Here is a 20,938-nt window from a genome sequence, read left to right as displayed (position 1 = left end):
GATTTTGTCTTTTGACTTTACTGATTTTGCTTATTAATTCTAATGTTTTATGAAATCTAATTTTCTACATATAAAATTACATGATTTGCAGAAATAGATTTACATTTCCTTTTCTATTTGGATTTAAAAAAAATTTTTTTAGCCTGATTTTCCTGGATGGGACTTCCAGTATGCAAAATAGCAGAGGTTAGAGGTAGGCATCCTTGCCTTGTTCTGGAACTTCGAAAGAAAGCTTTCAGCTTTTCACTGTTGTGGATGATGTTGCTGTGGACTTATAAATGGCCTTTATCGTGTTAACTTTCTTCTATATTAATTTTTGAAAGTTTTTGTCATGAAAAAGTGTTGAGTTTTATAAAATTACTTTCCCACATCTTTTGAGATAATTATGTGATTTTTATCCTTCTTTCTGTTAATGCGGTGTATTGCATTGGTTGGTGTACAAATTTGTGTATGTAGAATCTATCCTTGCATTCCAGATTAAATCCTGCTTAGTCATTGTGTATGATCCTTTTAATGTGAAGTTGTATTCAGTTTGCTAGTTTTTTACTGAGAAGTTTTGCATCTATGTTCATCAGGGATATTGGCCTGTAGTTTTCTTTTCTTATGGCATCTTTGTCTGGCTTCAGTAACAGGGTGGCTTCATAGAGTGAGTTCCTAAGTGTTCCCTCTTCTCTTTTTTAAAAAACTTTAAGAAGGATTGGTATTATTTTTTCTGTAACGTTTGGTAAAATTTACTTATGGAGTCATCTGGTCCTGGGCTATTCTTTCTTGGGAGACTTTTTATTACTCCTTTAATCTTTTTATTTTTTATCGGTCTGTTCAGACTTTCTATTTCTTCTTGATCTCCTTATTTTATGAAAACATTTAACCATTTCATAACCTGTATGTGCATATTTTAACTACATCTGACAGTTTCCAACTCTAACTCCTCTCATAATTTTCATGCTGCCATAATCAACTGCAAAAGAGTCATTCATTTCACTATCTCTCTCTGCTTTTGGCTGAAAACATTTATGCATTTCAAATTGAACATCACCATTTTTGAAGTAGCTTCATATGGGATGCCTTTTCCCTTTATAAATGTGACAAAATTCATTATAAAATTTTGTAATATTTTCATATGGTGTCCTTATATGTGTCCATTTTTCCGTTTCCTAGGTTAAACAAAAGATTTTACACTAGCATGTATTTTGTAATTTCAAGTCCTCTCATGATATCTTTAAGCCCAGAAATTTCATCAGTTTGTCTTTTTCATCCTAGGGTTCTTTGTTGCTTTCATTATTCGCTTACAAACTGTCACTCTAAGAACTTTGTTCATTTATTTTAAGACTGTTAGATATTTATCTTCAATTTATTGTCAGCTGGCAGTTTCTACATTCTGTCTGGAAATTTCCTTAGCTAGACCAGTGAATTCATTAGGCACATTTCCCATTTGTCACATTGTTGCAGGAGACAGCGCTGCCAGACAATCCACCTGCTTTCTTTTATGCCTTCAGCAATCACCTCCTCTAAACCTTTTGTTTCCATAAACATTCACCTAAAGATCCTTCAAAGTTTTCCTTGAGAACTGATTCCAGATCAATGCCAAATATCCAGGTACTAACTTATTTTGCACTCAGTAAATAATCAACCCCAAACTTAGTGGATTGAAATAAAAATAATTATTTTATTTTTATCCATGACTTTTCCAGATCAGGAAGGGGTTCAGATGAGCCGATCTGATTTAAGGTCTCTCAGGCGGTTACAGTCAGATAATGGCTGGATATGAAACAGCAGGGAACTAGAGTAGCTGGGTATTGGTCAGAAATCTCTTTTCATGTAGACTCGAGTCCTTTCCAGATGTTCTCTCCACATGCACTAGTTTGGGTTTCTTCACGGCATGGAAGCCTCTGAGAAGTTGTACAGATCACATGATAGCTGGTTTCTCTCAGGGCCAATGTTCAGAGAGAAGCAGGCTGTGTAGCTGCATACCAGCTACAGAAGTCAAATAGTGCCACTTATTTCATACTTTATTGGTTGAGGCAGTCACAAAATCCACCTGACTCTGGCGTTATGAGATATAAAGTCAATACTCACTGGAACAAATACAAAAGTCTCATTATAAGAATATACAGAATGGAATATATTTTAAAAGAAGCCATCTTTGGAAAATTCCTTCCGCCAAAGGCCTTTAGCTAAAATGTAGGAATAGTTTTATTTAATATGCTCTTAAAACTACACACTATTTAATAGCTATACCAAGGTTCTCCCATTATATTAATTAAAATTAAAATTTAAGCTGTTATAAAATTACAAAGTGTTATGGACTAAATTGTGTCTTCCTATAATTCAGATGCTGAAGCTCTAACTTCAGATGTAACTGTGTTTGGAGACAGGGCCTTCAAAGATGTGATTAAGGTTAAATAAAGTCATAAGGGTGGGGCTCCACACCCATAGGGCTGGTGTCCTTATAAGGAGAGGAAGAGACAGCATAGAGCTCTCTCCTTCTAGGCTCACACAGAGGTAAGGCCAAAATAAATTTCTGTTTAAGCTCTCTACTCCGTGGTAAGTTGTGATGACAGCCTAAGCTGGCTAACACAATAAACAAAGTACATACTTGTTCTTTAGTTTAAAAGATGGAAAATATGCTTTTCACATTCACTCTTTTGGAGTGCACAATGCAATTTACCAAGTAAAACTATCTGAAATCCTGTGATAAAACGATAGGCTCAAATACATTTAACTGTTTAATTCCGTGATTTCAAAACCCATCTGTCTGTGCACTAAGATCCTTCATCCTCTCTTGTTACATCTATTGAATGTTGTATAGTAATTTGTTTTTCTGCAGTGTGACATTTTAGGTAAAACTGAATATTGTTCATTTGTATTGGCTTTTCTACTTAAGGAAAACACACGGTCTATTCATGACACAATTTTTCTTAATTAATAGGCTGATGCTATATATATATAAAGCCTATTATATACAGCATATATATAGCTTTATATATATATATAGATATAGTGTGAGCCTACATATATAGCATCAACTGAAATATGATTTCTAGAAATGTTGCAGGTATATAATGATAAATGTGATGTAGAAAAGCCAAGTGCCAATAACAATCAGACAAAAAAAAAAAAGAAAAAATCATTGGTTTATAATTTTATCATAGAATCACCATACCTGCTATTTTAGTCCATTTGGGCTAGTTTAACAAAACACTTTAGACTGCATAATTTATAAACTTCTTAGAGTTCTGGAGGCTGGGAAGTCCAAGATCAGGGCACTAGATTCAACGTCTGGTGAGGTCATGCTCTCTGCTTGATAGATGGTACTCTCCAGCTGCATCCTCATGTGGCAGAAGAGGGAAATAAGCTCCTTTGGGCCTCTTTTATAATGGTGCCAATCCCAATTATAAAGTTGAAGACCTCATGACCAAATTACCTCCCCAAAGTCCTACCTCTTAACACCACCAGACTTAGGACTAGGTTTTAACATATGAATTTTGGGGAACTGCCAATATTTAGGCAATAGCACCTGCCATATTTCTCTATATCTTAAGTAAAATCAATAAACTTCTTACTTTTTTCAGTTATTGTTTAGTGAATATTTGTTGCTCATAGCTTAACATGTTTTGGCTGATGCAGAATTAGCACTTGTAAGTAGAATACTACAAGTAACATAATTTAAAATGTAGAATTGCTATAGTTGATGGGGATGGGCGGCAAAGACATATATATTGTCATCTTATAGATGTCATCATACATATTGTCATCTAGAATGCCGATGGTCCTTGTTATATACTAGAAAAAAATTGAGGCAAAATTTCATACTTGGTTTCTCATGACAAACTACATGCTGACCAAGTGTTGAAAGAATAAGAAAAATTTAGAACATTGACATGTTCTTACAACTTTTGCTAATTTTGACCAATAATAGTGATGATATCAGATCAGCACTATCCACTTCACTATCAGAGAGAGAAGAAAGTTTCATTAGTTAGAGGAAGAGAGATCTAATGCATTTGATAATGACATATGATATCATTTAATAGAGATTTACATAATTTACAGGTCGCATGATTTAAAAAGTGATTATTTCTGTATACTAAACAATAAGATCTAGGCCAGGCCAGGTCACCTTCCAAAATGCTGCCTGTAATCCCCGCATTTTGGAAGGCCAAGATGGGATGATTGCTTGAAGCCTGGAGTTCAAGACCAGCAGCCTGGGCAACAAAGCAAGACCTTGCCTCTGCAAAAAAAAAAAAAATTTAGCCAGGTGTGGTGGCATGCACCCATAGTCCCACCTATTGAGGAGGCTGAGATGGGAGGATCCTTTAAGCTTAGGAGGTTGAGGCTGCAGTGAGATATGATCAAGGCACTGCACTCCAGCCTGGGTGATGAAGTGAAAACCTGTAAAAAAAGAAAAAATCTATACGAAGGTGTTGTAAGGGCAAGTCTTACCAGATTTTTAGACTGTGGCAGGAGAACTCTGTTATAAAATATTCTACTGAGACTTACCTGATAAATAACAGCACACTCCAGCAAAGATGAAATTACAGTGCCTGAATTTCCTCAAGGCAGTGGCCATTTCCGAAATAGGATAATGGCTAGAATACAACCACCATAAGATAAAACAAATATCAAATCTGACCACTTCATCTAAACAAAAACTGTGGAAGGAACATAAATTATTCACATACAAAAAAATGTGTTGAGGACTCCTTAGGATGACAACAATGTCTTGTGATTGTTCAAGAAAGTTCAATCTTCAATGCTAACAGAATCCGAACTTGGTGATATTTCCAAATGCTAAGAGAATCCTAACTTGGTGATATTTCCAATAGAAAATGTAACTGTCCCAAACTGCCTTTTATTTAAAACAGGCCACATGATGTAATTCTAGCCAAAGAGATATAACATGGAGCTCTTGTCTGGATGTCTGGTAAATGTTTTTAAGAAGGAAGACACTGCTATTTTTTTTTTTTTTAACTCTCTCCCCACTTGCCTTTTAGCTCCTCCACAGAACACAGGTTTGAAAACTGGGGGAACTGCAGCCCTCTCGTAGACGAGAGGGAAAGAGCCACATAGCAAAATGGCATGATGTAAAGGTACAGCAGCCTGGATTTCTGAGGGAATTATTCAATCACCCTATTTTCTCTGGACTACACAACTCTTAACTTTATCCTAAATGAGAAAGATAAATGTTCCTTGAGTAAGTCAATATTTGTTCGGCTTCTGATTATTGACAGATAAACACATTCTTCACTAATACATTAAGCAATCTAGATAAGTCATTCACCCTTTGAATAGCAGTTTCAGTCATCCATTCAAGCAGTGTTTCTTGAGTGGACTCCCACTGACAACACTATGTTAAGAGCTGACAGTACAGCATTGAGTGTTTGTATTAATTGGTAGCTGCAGTTAGTACTGTTTGAAAAAGTTTCACTCTGCAATAGAAAGTGGTTGAACACAAAGGGCTACTCTTTATTATTACACAGAGATGAAGTTAAGTAGTGATAGAGCACTGATGATTTGGCTAGAAAATTGGGCAGGTATAAGATCATAGGATTTATGTATCTTGCTAAATTATATAAGCAATGTTTTTTCTTATAATATGGGAAAACAAATTAAAAATTCTTAAATCATTTGTATATTTTCAAATATTTATAGATTAAATGGTTTGAGTCAAATAGAAACATTTCTACTCTGCAATTCCTCATCTCAATCTACAAGCCATGTATTATTATTGGACATTCTTCTCATGTATTCCTTGAGGATCTTGTACAATTTGTCTGTTAGTTAATTTGTTTGTTTTGATAACTTTATTTTCATGACTATGAAGATAAGGATTTGGCATTACTTCTAAATCTGGCATCATAGGCAGACCTGGATTTATGACAGGTGCTTTTCTAAGTCAATTTATTAGCAATGTCCTTGTGAATAATTTAGTATAGTTATAGCCAAAGATTGGTTTCTGTCATATATGCCTAACTCTTAAGAAATTTGCACTTACAATTTCTAGTTCCATTTCAAATATTACCCATTGCTTACTTTCAATACTATAACAATATGTATACCTGAGATTTTTAAAACTCATTCTTAGGGAAATTACTAAATGGAATTTTGAGCTGCTTCAAGTTAGATGCTGTTCACTTTGGATACATCAATTTATTTATTTATTTAAAAAACATTTTTAAACTAACAATATTCACCACTATAGTAATTAAAACATTGTAAGAGATACACGTATCTCCTGAATTTCAACATTTTCACTTTTTTAAGGTTTTAATTTTTTCAATATTTTTAAATTCTATTTTAGGTTCAAGGGTATATGTGCAAATTTCTTATATAGGTGAATTGCATGTCACAGGCGTTTGGTGTGCAGAGTATGTCATCGCACAGATAAACATAGTAACTGATGGGTAGTTTTTCCATCCTATACCTCCTTTTACCTTCCACCTGCAGGTAGATCCTGGCATCTCATGTTCTCCTCTGTGTGTCCATGTGTTCTCAAAGTTTAGCTACCACATATATATATATATATATATATATATATATATATATATTTTTTTTTTTTTTTTTTTTTTGAGACACAGTCTCGCTCTGTCGCCTAGGCTGGAGTGCAGTGGCGCAATCTGGGCTCACTGCAAGCTCCGCCTCCTGGGTTCACGCCATTCTCCTGCCTCAGCCTCTCCGAGTAGCTGGGACTACAGGCGCCCGCCACCACGCCCGGCTAATTTTTTTTTGGTATTTTTAGTAGAGATGGGGTTTCACCGTGGTCTCGATATCCTGACCTCGTGATCCGCCCGCCTCGGCCTCCCAAAGTGCTGGGATTACAAGCATGAGCCACCGCGCCCGGCCAAGCTCCCACTTATAAGTCAAAACGTGATATTTGGTTTTCTGTCACTGTGTTAGTTTCCTTAGGATAATGGCCTCCAGCTCTATTTATGCCTTTTTTTTTTTTTTTGAGATGGAGTCTCCCTCTGTTGCCCGGGCTGGAGTGCTGTGGCACGATCTCTCGTCACTGCAACCTCCACCTCCCAGGTTCAAGCAATTCTCCTGCCTCAGCCTCCCAAGCAGCTGTGACTACAGGCACACACCACCATGCCAACCTAATTTTTGTATTTTTAGTAGATACAGGGTTTCGCCATGTTGGCCAGGCTGGTCTTGAACTCCTGACCTCAGGTGATCCTCCCAACTCAGTCTCCCAAAGTTCTGGGATTACAGGGGTGAACCACAATGCCTAGCCTCTATCCATGTTGCTGTAAAGAACATGATTCCTTTCTTTTTCTTTTTTTTTTTTCTGCCTCAGCCGCCCGAGTAGCTGGGACTACAGGTGCATACCACCAAGCCCAGCTAATTTTTGTATTTTTTTTTAGTAGTGACAGGGTTTCACCATGTTGGCCAGGATGGTCTCAATCTCTTGACCTCATGATCCACCTGCCTCGGCCTCCCAAAGTGCTAGGATTACAGGCATGAGCCAACATGCCGGCTGATCCCTTTCTTTTTAATGGCTGTGTAGTATTACTTGGTATATATATATATACCACATTTTCTTTATCCAGTCTACTGTTTAGGCTGATTCCATGTTTTTGTATTGCGAATAGTGTTTCAGTGAACATACACATCCATGTCTTTATGGTAGAGTGATTTATATTCCTTTGGGCACATACACAATAATAAGATTGCTGGGTAAAATGGTAATTCTCTTTTAAGTTATTTGAGAAATTGCCACACTGCTTCCTACACGACTAAACTAATTTACATTACCAACACCTGTATATAAGCATTCCTTTTTCTCCACAGCCTCACCAGCATGTCATTTTTGACTTTTTAATAATAACTATTCTGACTGGTGTGAGATGTTTTCTCATTGTGTTTTGATTTTCATTTCTCTAATGATTAGTGATGTAGAGCATTTTTCTCATATGCTTCTTGGCCACATGAATGTTTTCTTGTGAAAATTGTCTGTTCATTTACTTTGACCACTGGGCAACAAGCTAATAAGATTTTTTTGTTTGTTTGTTTTTTGAGACGGAGTTTCGCTGTTGTTGCCCAGGCTGGAGTACAATGGTGTGATCTCAGCTCACGGCAACCTCTGCCTCCCAGATTCAAGCGATTCTCCTGCCTCAGCCTCCCTAGTAGCTGGAATGACAGGCATGTGCCACTACGCCTGGCTAATTTTGTATTTTTAGTAGAGACCAGGTTTCTCCATGTTGGTCATGCTGGTCTCGAACTCCTGACCTCAGGTGATCCACCCACTTTGGCCTCCCAGAGTGCTGGGATTACAGGCGTGAGCCACCATGCCTGGCTGGTTGTTTTTTGCATGTAAATATGTTTAAGTTCCTTATAGATTCTGGATATTAAGGCTTTGTCAGATGTGTAGTTTGCAAATATTTTCTCCTATCCTGTAGGTTGTCTGTTTATGCTTAATAGTTTCTTTTTCTGTGCAGAACCTCTTTAGTTTAATTAAATTTGGTTTCTCAATTTTTGTTTTTGTTGTATTGCTTTTAGCATCTTCATTATGAAATCTTTTCCAGGGCCTATGTCCAGACTGGTATTTCCTAGGTTATATTCCAGGACTTTTATAGATTAAGGTTTTACATTTAAGTCTTTAATCCATCTTGAATTGATTTTTGTATATAATACAAGGAAGGGGTACAGTTTTAACCTTCTGCATATAGCTATCCAGTTATCCCAGCACCATTTATTGAATAGGGAGTTCTTTCCTCATTGTTCGTTTTTGTCAACTTTATCAAAGGACAGATGGTTATACATATGTGGCATTACGTCCGGGCTATTCTGTGCCGTTGGTCTGTGTGTCTGTTTTTGTACCAGTCTCAGGTTGTTCTGGTTGCTGTAGCCTTGTGATATAGTTTGACGTTGGGTAATGTGGTGACTATGGCTTTTTTCTTCTTCTTAAGATTGCCTTGGCTATTTGTGTTCTTTTTGGACTTTATAATTTTTTTTTTCTAATTCTGTGAAGAATGTCATGGTAGTTTAACAGGAATAGCACTTGTTTTTCCATTTGTTTGTAACATCTCTGACTTCTTTCAGTGGTATTTTGGAACTGTAGAAATCTTTTGACTCTCTGGTTAGCTATAATTTTAGGTATTTTATTCTTTTATGGCTATTGTAAATAAGATCGCATTTCTGATTTGGCTCTCAGCTTGGATGTTGTTGGCGTATAAAATTTCAACTAATTTTTGTACATTGATTTTATATCCGGAATCTTTGCTGAAATTGCTTATCACACTTAGGAGCTTTTGAGCAGAGACTATGAGGTTTTCTACATATAGAATCATATCATCTGCAAACAGAGATAGTTTGACCTTCTCGCTTCCTATTTAGATGCCTTTTATTTATTTCTCTTGCTTGATTACTCTGGCTAGGGCATCCAGTACTATGTTGAATAGAAGTTGTTAGAATGGGCATCTTTGTCTTATTTCAGGTCGCAAAGGGAATGCTTCCAGTTTTTGCCTGTTCAGTATAATGTGGGTTTGTCATAGATGGCTGTTAGTTTTTCAAAGTATGTTCCTTCAATGCCTAGTTTGTTGAGGATTATTAACTTGAAGCGATGTTTGAATTATATCAAAAGCCTTTTCTGTATCTATTGAAATGATAATGTGCTTTTTGTCGTTAGTTCTGTTTAAGTAATGAATCACATTTAATGACTTTCACATGTTGAAACAACCTTACATCACAGGAATAAAGCCTACTTGATTATGGTGGATTAGCTTTTTGATGTGCTGCTGGATTTGATTTTCTAGTATTTTCTTGAGGATTTTTGCATCTATGTTCATCAAGGATATTGGCCTGACATTTTTATTCTTTCTGGTATATCTGCCAAGTTTTGGTATCAGGATGATGCTGACCTAGAATGAGTTAGGAAGAAATTCTTCCTCCTCAATTTTTTGTAATCGTTTCAGTAGAAATGTCACTAGCTCTTCTTTATACATCTGGTAAAATTTGGCTGTGAATCTGTCTGGGCTAGTGCTTTATCTGGTTGGTAGGCTTTTTATTACTGATTCAATTTTGAAACTTGTTATTGGATCTGCTCAGGGTTTAGATTTCATCCTGTTTCTATCTTGATAGGTTTATCCATTTATCCAAATCTTTTAGATTTTCTAGTTTGTGTGCATACAGATGTTTGTGGTAGTCTCTGAGGGCTTTTTTTTCCCTGTGGTAATGTCCCCTTTGTCATTTCTGATTTTGTTTATTTGCATTTTCTCTCTTTTTTTTTTATTAGTCTAACTAGCAGTCTATCAATCTCAAATGTTCTTTCAAAAAACAAGTTCCTGGATTTGTTTATCTTTTGCATGGTTTTTCAAGTTTCAGTTTCTTTCAGTTCAGCTCTGATTTTTGTTATTTCTTGTCTTCTTCTACCTTTGGAGTTGATTTGCTCTTGTCTAGTTCCTTTAGTTATGATGTTAGGTTCTTAATTTGAGACCTTTCTAACTTTTTGATGTTGGTGTTTAATGCTATAAATTTCCCTCATAACATTGTTGTAGCTGTGTCTCATAAATTCTGGTATGTTGTATCTTTGTTCTCATTAGTTTTAAAGAATTTCTTAATTTCTTCTTTCATTTTGTTGTTTACCCAAAAAACATTCAGGAGCAGACTGTTTAATTTTCATATAATTGTATTGTTTTGAGTCATTTTCTTAGTATAGATTTTTATTTTTATTGTGCTGTTGTCCAAGAGTATGGTTGGTATAATTTCTTTTTTGTTTTGAATATGCTGAGGATTGTTTGTAGCTGATTTTGTGGCTGATTTTAGACTATGTGTCCTTTGAAGATTAGAATAATGTATGTTCTGTTTTCTTTGGGTGTAGAATTCTGTAAATATCTTTTAGATTCAATTTTGTCAAGTGTCAAGCTCAGGCCCCAAATATCTTTGTTGGTTTTCTACCTTGATGATCTGTCTAATACTGTCATTGTGTTGTTGAAGTCTCTCACTACCATTGTGTGATTATTTAACTCTCTTTGTAGGTCTGTAAGAATTTGCTTTATGAATTTGGGTCCTCCCCTGTTGGGTGCATATAAATTTAGGATAGTTAGACCTTCTTGTCGAATTGAACTCTTTACCATTATGTAATGATCTTCTTTGTCTTTTTTGATCATTGTTCATTTAAAGTCTGTTTTGTCTAAAATTAGAATAGCAACCCCTGCTTTTTTTTTTCCTGTTTTTTCTGTTTGCTTGGTAGATTTTCTCTGTCTTATTACTTTGAGCCTATGGGTATCATTACATGTGAAATGAGTCTCTTGAAGCCAGCATGCAGCTGGTTCTTGCTTCTTCATCTAACTTGCTACCCTGTGCCTTTTAATTGAGGTCTTTATCCCATTTACATTCAAAGTTAATATTGATAAGTTCAAATTTAATTTCTGTAGTCATGTTGTTGTTATGCAGACTTGATTGTGTGGTTACTTTTTAGTGTCAATGGACTATACACTTAGTGTGTTTCTGTGGTGGCCAGTAACAGTGGTCTTTTGTTTCCATATTTAGCACTCCCTTAAGGATCTCCTGGAAGGTAGGTTTGGGTGTAACATATTCTTTTCACATTTGCTTATCTGAAATGAATCTTAATACTCTAATTGTGGAAGTTTGATGTGGCTAAATATAAAATTCTTGGTTGCAGTCTCTTTTCTTTAAAAATGTTGAATACGTGCTGATATGGTTTGGCTCTGTGTCCTTATCCAAATCTCATGTCAAATTGTAATTCCCAGTTTTGGAGGAGGGCCCTGGTGGGAGGTGATGGAATCATGGGGGTGGACTTCCCCTTGCTGTCCTTGTGATAGAGTTTTCTTGAGATCTGGTTGTTTGAAAGTGTGCAGCACTTCTCCCTTTGCTCTCTGTCTCCTGCTGGATATGGGAAAATGTACCTACTTCCACTTTGCCTTCCATCGTGGTTGTAAGTTTCCTGAAAAACTTACAAAGTAGAAGCCTGTACAGCCTGCAGAACTGTGAGCCAATTAAACCTCTTTGCTCTATAAATTATCCAGTCTCAAGCAGTTGTTTATAGCAGTGTGGGAACAGACTAATACACAAAATTAGTACCAGAGAAGTGGGGGGCATTGTTATAACATACCTGAAAATGTGGAAGCAACTTTAGAACTGGGTAATGAGCAGAGGTTGGAACAGTTTGGAGGGCTCAGAAAAAAACAGGAAGATAAGGGAAAGTTTGGAACTTCCCAGAGATTTGTTAAATTTTTGTGACCAAAATGCTGATAGTGATATGGACAATGAAGTCAAGGCTGAGGCAGTCTCAGATGGAGATGAGGAACTTACTGGGAACTGGAGTAAAGATCACTCTTTCTATGCTTTAGCGAAGAGACTGGCAGCATTGCGCCCCTGCTCTAGAGATCTGTGGAACTTTGAGCTTGAGAGAGATGATTTAGAGTATCTGGCAGAAGAAATTTCGAAGCAGCAAATTACTCAAGAGGTTGCCTGGCTGCTTCTAACACTGTACGTGCAGCATATACGTGAACAAATAAATTATCTGAAACTAGAACTTTTATTTAAAAGGGAAGCAGCACATAAAAGTTTACAAAATTTGCAGCCTGACCATGTGGTAGAATAGAAAAACCCATTTTCTGGGGAGGAATTCAAGCCAGCTGCAGAAATTTACATAAGTAAAAAAGAGCTAAATATAAATAGCCAAGACAATAGGGAAAATACCTTCAGGGCATTTCAGAGACCTTTGCAGCAGCCCCTCCCATCTCAGGCCTGGAGGCCTAGCAGGGAAGAAGGGTTGTGTGGACCAGGCCCAGGGCTCTGCTGCTCTGTGCAGACCTGGGATCTGACACTCTGCATCATGGCCACTCCAGTTGTCACTAGAAGGGGCCAAGGTACAGCTTGAACCATGGCTTCAGAAGGCACAAGCCATAATCCTCAGCAGCTTCCATGTGGTATTAAGCCTGTAAATGCACAGAGGGGAAGAGCTGAGGCTTGGGAGCCTCTGCCTAGGTTTCAGAGGATGTAAGGAAGCACTCAGTTGTCCAGGAAGAAGTCTGCTGCAAAGACACAGCCCTCATGGAGAACCTCTACTAGGGCAGTGCTGGGGGAAAATGTGGGATTGAAGCCCCACACAGATTCCCCACTAGGGCACTGCCTAGAGGAGCTGTGAGAAGAGGGCCACCATCCTTCACACCCCAGAATGATAGATCCCCTGACAGCTTGCACTGTGCACCCTAAAAAGCCACAGGCACTCAACAGCCCATGAAAGCAGCTGTAGGAGCTGTACCATACAAAGCCACAGAGGCAGAGCTGCCCCAGACCTTGGAAGCCCACCCCTTGCATCAGTGGCCTGGATGTAAGACATGGAGTTAAAGAAGATTATTTTGTATCTTTAAAGTTTAACGACTACCCTGCTGGGTTTTGGACTTGCACAGGGTTTGTAGACCCTTTGTTTTGGCCAGTTTCTCCCTTTTGGAAAGAGAGTATTTACCCATGCCAATATTCCCATTGTATCTTGGAAGCAATTAGCTTGCTTTTTATTTTACCAGCTCACAGGTGGAAAGGACTTGCTTTATCTCAGATGAGACTTTGGACTGTGGACTTTTGAGTTAATGCTGAAGTGAGTTAAGACTTAAGAGACTGTTGAGAAGGGATTGTTGTATTTTGGAATGTGAGAATATGAGATTTGGGAGGGGCCAGGGGTGGAATGATATGGCTTGGCTTTGTGTCCCCACCCAAATTTCATGTTGAATTGCAATTCTCAGTGTTGGAGGAAGGGCCTGGTGGGGCTCTCACTCACCATTTCCCTGCAGTGGGGGGGCCTCCCCTTGCTCTGTGCCACTCCCAATTGGCAGTTGTTCTGCCTCAGTCTTCCTTTCTCATGGGCCAAAATTGCTTCCTTAATGAGTTTGAATGTGTCCACCTGGATGATCCAGTTAAAGAGCTAGTGTTGGCAGGGATTGGTGGCTCATGCCTATAATCCCAGCACTTTGGGAGGCTGAGGCAGGCATATCACCTGCGGTCAGGAGTTCGTGATCAGCCTGGCCAACATGGTGAAACCCCATCTCTACGAAAAATACAAAAATTAGCCACGCATAGTAGTGGGCTCCTGTAATCCCAGCTACTTGAGAGGCGGAGACGGGAGAATCACTTGAGCCTGGGAGGCACAGGTTGCAGTGAGCCGAGACTGTGCCATTGCACTCCAACCTGGGAAAGAAGAGAGAAACTCTGTCTTAAAAAAAAAAAAAAAAAGAGCTAGTGTTTGCTTATCACTCATCCTTCTCTCCATGGGAGCAGCACACACTAGCTGCTTCTATTCAGCCATCTTGACTGGAATCAGGTAAGTCAATTTACATCTCATTTTACTTTCTTGAACTTTGCTTCCCAAATTAGAGTTCAAGTACTCATAGGGATTGGAAATAATGTGCCAAAGTATAAAAAGCCACAGGAGACCCAAATGTCTATTAATTTTTTTTTTTTTTTGAGACAGAGTCTCACTCTGTCGCCCAGGCTGGAGTGCAGTGGCGCGATCTCGGCTCACTGCAAGCTCTGCCTCCCAGGTTCACACCATTCTCCTGCCTCAGCCTCCGGAGTAGCTGGGACTACAGGCGCCTGCCACCATGCCTGGCTAATTTTTTTGTATTTTTGGTAGAGACAGGGTTTCACCGTGTTAGCCAGGATGGTCTCGATCTCCTGACATCATGATCCACCCGCCTTGGCCTCCCAAAGTGCTGAGATTACAGGCATGAGCCACCACGCCTGGCCTAATTTTTATCAAAGAATTATTACAAATAAAAAACCTAACAGGTTCTATAATTTGATTCATTTAGTTTCCAAAATAAAGGCACAAATGAGTTTTGAGAAAAAATTTCATATCCTGATCCAAGGTTAATTAATGGAAAAATCAGCATTATATTTTATTTACAATCTATCCACGTATTAGTTTATTGATATAATTTCTGATTTATCTTTTTAAATTATGGGCTTCTTATTTGGGAGGATACTGGCAGTACCAAAAGTTATTTAAAAATAATGTTTGAAAACATTTACTTGTTATTTTCACCTACTTCTTGGGCTATTTAATACATTTTCAGAGCAGAGGACTCTTCAAGTTCTTCAACTGCAAATTATTTTCTCTCTCAAAGTAACTTAAATCAGTCCCTGTACTCCATTCTGTGACAATTGTTGTACTCGGAACAATTTAAAGAGTTCATGCTAGGAATGTTGGCCTTTCACAGACATTTACCCAGAAAGAAAATAGATGATCTGTATTCTCTTCTTTCCAGCCTACATCTGCAGAACATGGATAAACATGCAATCACTGAGGGTGGTAGTACTTCCCTGGCACAATTAAAATATCAAAAAGCTGAAAGGGCTGTTGGGCTGTCAGCTGGACCATTCTCTAAACATTGGACAGATGAATGCCAAAAAAGTACTCTAAAATTGGCTATTTATTGCATGTAAGATTGAGTTCTGAACATTTTGGGGTATTTTTTGGACCTATACATCATTATCAGAAATCCTATGGTTGAAAAAGCAGGCAGTAGTCATTTTTATTTTATCCCAATCTCCAGCCATATAGTAAATAATATCAAATCAGATCTAACTGCATGGACTATATCTTTAACATACTATCCTCAGCACCTGACACATTACCAGCTGTGACTGAATTTTTCTAGTTTATTTTTGAGACTCAAAGGATAAATTAAATAATTATCCAGATGACAAACTCCCTTAAATGGAGTATGGTAATCACAGATCCTCAGAGAATATTTTCCCCCAGTGATTGACTCTCCTTTTTGTTTGGTTTGTTTTAATTCTATTCACTGTTTAGATTTCATCTCAATTGAGCTGAGAAAGTCACTGGGCAATGTTGCGGGAAGTCAGGGACCCCAAACGGAGGGACCAGCTGAAGCCATGGCAGAAGAACGTGGATTGTGAAGATTTTATGGACATTTATTAGTTCCCCAAATTAATACTTTTGTAATTTCTTATGCCTGTCTTTACTGCAATCTCTAAACATAAATTGTAAAGATTTCATGGACACTTATCACTTCCCCAATCAATACCCTTGTGATTTCCTATGCCTGTCTCTAATTTAATCTCTTAATCCTGTCAGTTGAGGAGGATGTATATCATCTCAGGACCCTGTAATAACTGTGTTAACTACACAAATTGTATAGCATGTGTGTTTGAGCAATATGAAATGTGGGCATCCTGAAAAAAGAACAGGATAACAGCAATTGTTCAGGGAATAAGAGAGATAACCTTAAACTCTGACTGCCCGTGAGCCGGGCAGAACAGAGCCATATTTCTCTTCTTTTAAAAGCAAATGGGAGAAATATCGCTGAATTCTTTTTCTCAGCATGGGATATCCCTGAGAAACCTCACCTTACCCCCCCCCCCCCACCCTGGGGCGTACCTGTCTCTTATGGTTGAGACTACAGGGGTGAAATAAACTCCAGTCTCCCACAGCGCTCCCAGGCTTATTAGGAAGAGGAAATTCCCGCCCAATAAATTTTGGTCAGACCGGTTGATCTCAAAACCCTGTCTCCTGATAAGATGTTATCAATGACAATGGTGCCCGAAACTTCATTAGCAATTTTAATTTCGCCTCGGAGCTGTGGTCCTGTGATCCAGCCCTGCCTCCATTTGCCTTGTGATATTCTATTACCCTGTTAAGTACTTAATGTCTGTCACCCACACCTATTCGCACACTCCCTCCCCTTTTGAAACTCCCTAATAAAACTTGCTGGTTTTTGTGGCTTGTGGGGCATCATGGATCCTACCAACATGTGATGTCTCCCCCGGACTCCCAGCTTTAAAATTTCTCTCTTTTGTACTCTGTCCCTTTATTTCTCAAGCCAGCCAACGCTTAGGAAAATAGAAAAGAACCTACATGATTTTCGGGGCATGTCCCCCAAAAGGGCAAGACAGGCCTGGACTGCCTGCCTTTGGTCACTTATCAATTACAAGTAGTGTTTTTGATGTCTATTTTTATCTCACAGTTTCCTGTCGAGCATTTTAAAAAAGAATTGGAATGGCAATTCAGTGAAATTACAGAACATGGAAAAGGTCAAAGGTATATAGTTTAATGTTATCTTTCAGAGAACATATGAGGTTATAAAATTCTAAAACCTAATTCCTGTGACAAAGCTTGTAAAAAGGAGAAAGAAATAGCAGATCATAAATCTGGCCCTCTCCCACTGTCTGAAGCAGAAAGAACCATACCAGCCTAATCTGTTTCAGTTACAAGGTTTACAATGTAATCTGTGACTCACAGTTTTGTAATCAGGTTTAAATTTAGTCCCTTCAAATAAAACATTTATGAGGGCACTTACTTTCTTTTTTTTGAGACGGAGTCGCGCTCTGTCACCCAGGCTGGAGTGCAATGGTGCAATCTTGGCTCACTGCAACCTCTGAGGCTTCCTGGGTTCAAGCAATTCTCCTGCCTCAACCTCCCAAGTAGCTGGGATTACAGGCATGCCCAACCACGCCTGTCTGATTTTTGTATTTTTAGTACAGACGAGGATTTCACCCTGTTGTTCAGGCAGGTCTCAAACTCCTGACCTCGTGATCCACCTGCCTTGGCCTCCCAAAGTGCTGGGATTACAGGCTTGAACCACTGTGCCCGGCCAATGAGGGTGCTTTTCAATAAGTCTTGTAGTGACCCTGTTTCATTGTTTTAAAAATTGGTCTTTAAAAATAATCTCTGAACTTAAAAGTATTTAATGTTAAATAAATTAAAATGCTTCAACATGAGAGAATGTTATTCATATGACATCAAAAAACTGATTTGAAAATAATCCTTCCATAATCAAACTAAGTTTAGGTCTTTCCAATAGCAAAATTCATGAGAAATATTAATTCAGTGCATGCAGGCAGTAGGTGGAAATTAGCTTCATTGTATGGTATCATTTTCTTGAGGCATCTTTTGCAGATAGTTTTCTTTTTCATTTTTAGTTCCAGATTTAATATATCTATCCCAAATTTGTTTTGTTCATATGGATATAGTAAAATTAATGGCTTGCAATTTACTGATAGCTATTGCTTTACTTTATTTTGCCCCTCCTGAGAGGCTACAAGAGTGCATAGAAAACACAGTGGGAAAAACGTCTAAAAGGAAGTTGTGTTTCTGGGTTATTCCTTGGGTTGGGTACCTTCAACTGGTATTTTACACCATGACTAGTCAGTATAAACATAATCACACTTCTTATGATTTTAGTTATATCAATACCTAATAAAAATCGAGACTGTCCTAATAAAAATCGAGACTGACAAACAGGAGAAGGGGAATATTTTTTGAGCCTAATGAGGTTCAGGATATGTAACTACCTGATAAAGAAGTTGCTCGTAGTCTCAGATGTCTCATAATACAGAGCAGGAGAAGGGAGTAATCTTCTCTGCCATTTCTAAGGTGGATCTCAAACATTTTTCCTTCATTTGTGAGTAAGCTCAAGAGCCTTCCCATTACTATTATTTACATGCATATATATATCCATACATACACAGGCATATGTATGTATATACATAAGGTTATGTGTGTGTATATAGATATATATATGTGTGTATATAGATATGGATATGTATGATCTGAGTATATCATATATATGATCATATCATCATTTTAGCTATGATCTTTGAAAAAATGTTTTTTCTCACTCTTCATTCAGAGGAATGAACATGCTTCTGGCCCTTCCTCTCCCTCATTAAATACTTTGCTCTATAGAATTCTCTTATGCACCAACACTGGTCAGACTATTGTTTGAGGTGGCTCCTATTTCTAGATGACCCACAAAAATGGTGTCACCCTTGACCTGAGCCATGTTCATGGCCATTTCCTTGACTGTTTTCAGCTGAAATTGGTCCATTTAGAAATTAGCACAGCCAAATATCACATAACAGCCCATCCATCTGTTTTTTCACCTTTTTAGTATTCCTCCGTCTATTCTTCAAATTCAGAACAGTTCTGGCCACTATGTTTTTTCCTTTTCTCCTATATAAAAGCAAATCCATCCTTCACTATGCCCATATTTAAATTTCTTCTCAACATTTTGCTGCCACTGGAGTTCAACCTAATTATAATTACATATCAAGCTGTAGGACATTCACCTGAGTAAGTAGGAAAAACTGGGATTTTATGTCTGGTATGTTAAAATAAATACAAATATTTTCATTTCATTTTTAAAGTAATCTAGATATGATCTTTGATAAAATGTTTTCTCATACTCTTTATTCAGAGGAATCAGAGAGCATCTATATTGGCCCCTGCTTGCAATGAGAATTTTTAAACAAGAACAACACCATCAAGAAACTACAGAATTATATGAATTTTATCATTTATGAAAATTATATACATAGCTGGCTCTTAAGTGCTGTGCAAACTTAACATATTTAAGACTAAATTTATTGTACGGTTTCCTTGACTAGAAGTTCATCTTCTCAAGTTTTTTTTTTTTTTTTAAGATGGAATCTCACTCTGTCACCAGGCTGGAGTGCAATGGTGAAATCTCAGCTCACTGCAACCTCTGCCTCCCGAGTTCAAGTGATTCTCCTGCCTCAGCCTCCTAAGTAGCTTGGACTACAGGCATGCACCACCACACCCAGCTAATTTCTGTATTTTTAGTAGAGATGGGGTTTCACCATGTTGGCCAGGATGGTCTCGATCTCTTGACCTCATGATCCACCACCCTCCTCGTCTTCCCAAAGTGCTGGGATTACAGGCGTAAGCCACCATGCCCAACCTCTTTTCAAAGATTTTTAACCCTTAGTTATACCTCAGCATAAATTCTCTACATTGTCTGGCATTTAGCTACAGAAACAGTCATTACATAAATTAGCATCTATATTCAAAATCTGCTATCTCATTGATATCTTTTGTAGCATTATCCCCAGCTACCCATTACATTTAGCTGTGTTGATCTTATTTCAGACTTGTACGATTTATCTCCGTCTTTCATGAAATGGCATTGATATTTCTGAAGAGTACAATCTAATTTTTCTGTAGAATGTTCCTCAACATTTTTCTGATAATTCTGCTAGTTCCTCATAATTAAATTTTCATTACACATTTTTGGCACTAATGTCACATAATGTTGCCTCCTTTTCAATGTATAACATTAGGAGGCACTTGTCAGTTTATTTTGTTATTGTTGATGTTAAATTCGTTCACTTGCTTTTGCCCATTCTAGAGCGTCACACATAACCTACAGCATAAACTTTTGTGTCTGGCTTCTTTCACTCAGTATAATGTTTATTTGATATGCTTGCATTGTTGTATGTTTCAATAATTTGTCCTTTTTATTACTTTTTATTTATCTTCTATGTCAGGGATTAACCTTTTTTTCTGTAAAAAGTTGTATAAGTATGTTAATCTTTACTGGCCACATACTGAAATTTATCATTTGTGTGTGTGTGTGTGTGTATGATATATGAGGGTGTGTGTGTGTGTGTGTGCATATGGGGGGTTGTGTATACAGATTATATGAATATATCCTTTTAAAATGTAAAAACCATTCATAGCACTCAATCTGTATAAACACAAGACTGAGGCCAGATTTGACCATTGGCCTTAATTTTCCAACTCTTATTCTAAATGAGTTTTTGTTGTTGTTTTGTTGGGGGGCGTTGTCTTCTATTTAATCATTTACTTTTTATTTGTACAAGTTTTGGAGGTAAATATGAAATTTTGTTACATTTATATAATGGATAGTGATCAAGTCAGGGTATTTAGGATGTTCATCTCTTGAATACAATACATTTTGGGTTAACTGTAGTACCCTGACTCTGCTATCAAACGTTAAATTTATTCCTTCTATCAAACTATATGTTTGTACCCTTTAACCCACATCTCTTCATTCTCCACCCCATCCCCACTTACCCTTCTCAGTCCTTATTCTGTATGTTTTTCATTCTCTACCTCCATGTAACAAGATTTATTAGCTCCCACGTAAAAGTGAGAACATGCCTTTTGTCATTCACTTTTTTTTTTTTTTTGAGA

The 20,938-nt window shown here is 37.6% G+C and overlaps 1 long non-coding RNA gene across 3 annotated transcripts in view; it reads right to left on the bottom strand.

Moving 5' to 3' along the window:
• Positions 1-1,646: 1,646 nt before the first annotated feature.
• LOC129480507 (uncharacterized) overlaps positions 1,647-20,938 on the bottom strand; it is a 221,950-nt gene continuing 202,658 nt past the window's right edge. For 2 of the 3 annotated variants that reach the window (XR_010120468.1, XR_010120469.1), the window contains one exon: positions 4,262-4,411. This is a non-coding gene — a long non-coding RNA (uncharacterized lncRNA). Of the gene's footprint in view, positions 4,412-20,938 lie in introns of all 3 variants that reach the window. The other variant, XR_008657068.2, reaches the window with a different exon arrangement.

The sequence above is a fragment of the Symphalangus syndactylus genome, chromosome 4 (assembly GCF_028878055.3).
Source record: "Symphalangus syndactylus isolate Jambi chromosome 4, NHGRI_mSymSyn1-v2.1_pri, whole genome shotgun sequence".
In the NCBI taxonomy this organism is placed as follows: Eukaryota; Metazoa; Chordata; class Mammalia; order Primates; family Hylobatidae; genus Symphalangus; species Symphalangus syndactylus.
Note: the sequence above shows the minus strand (reverse complement) of the source record. Positions and strands in the feature narration are given on the sequence as shown.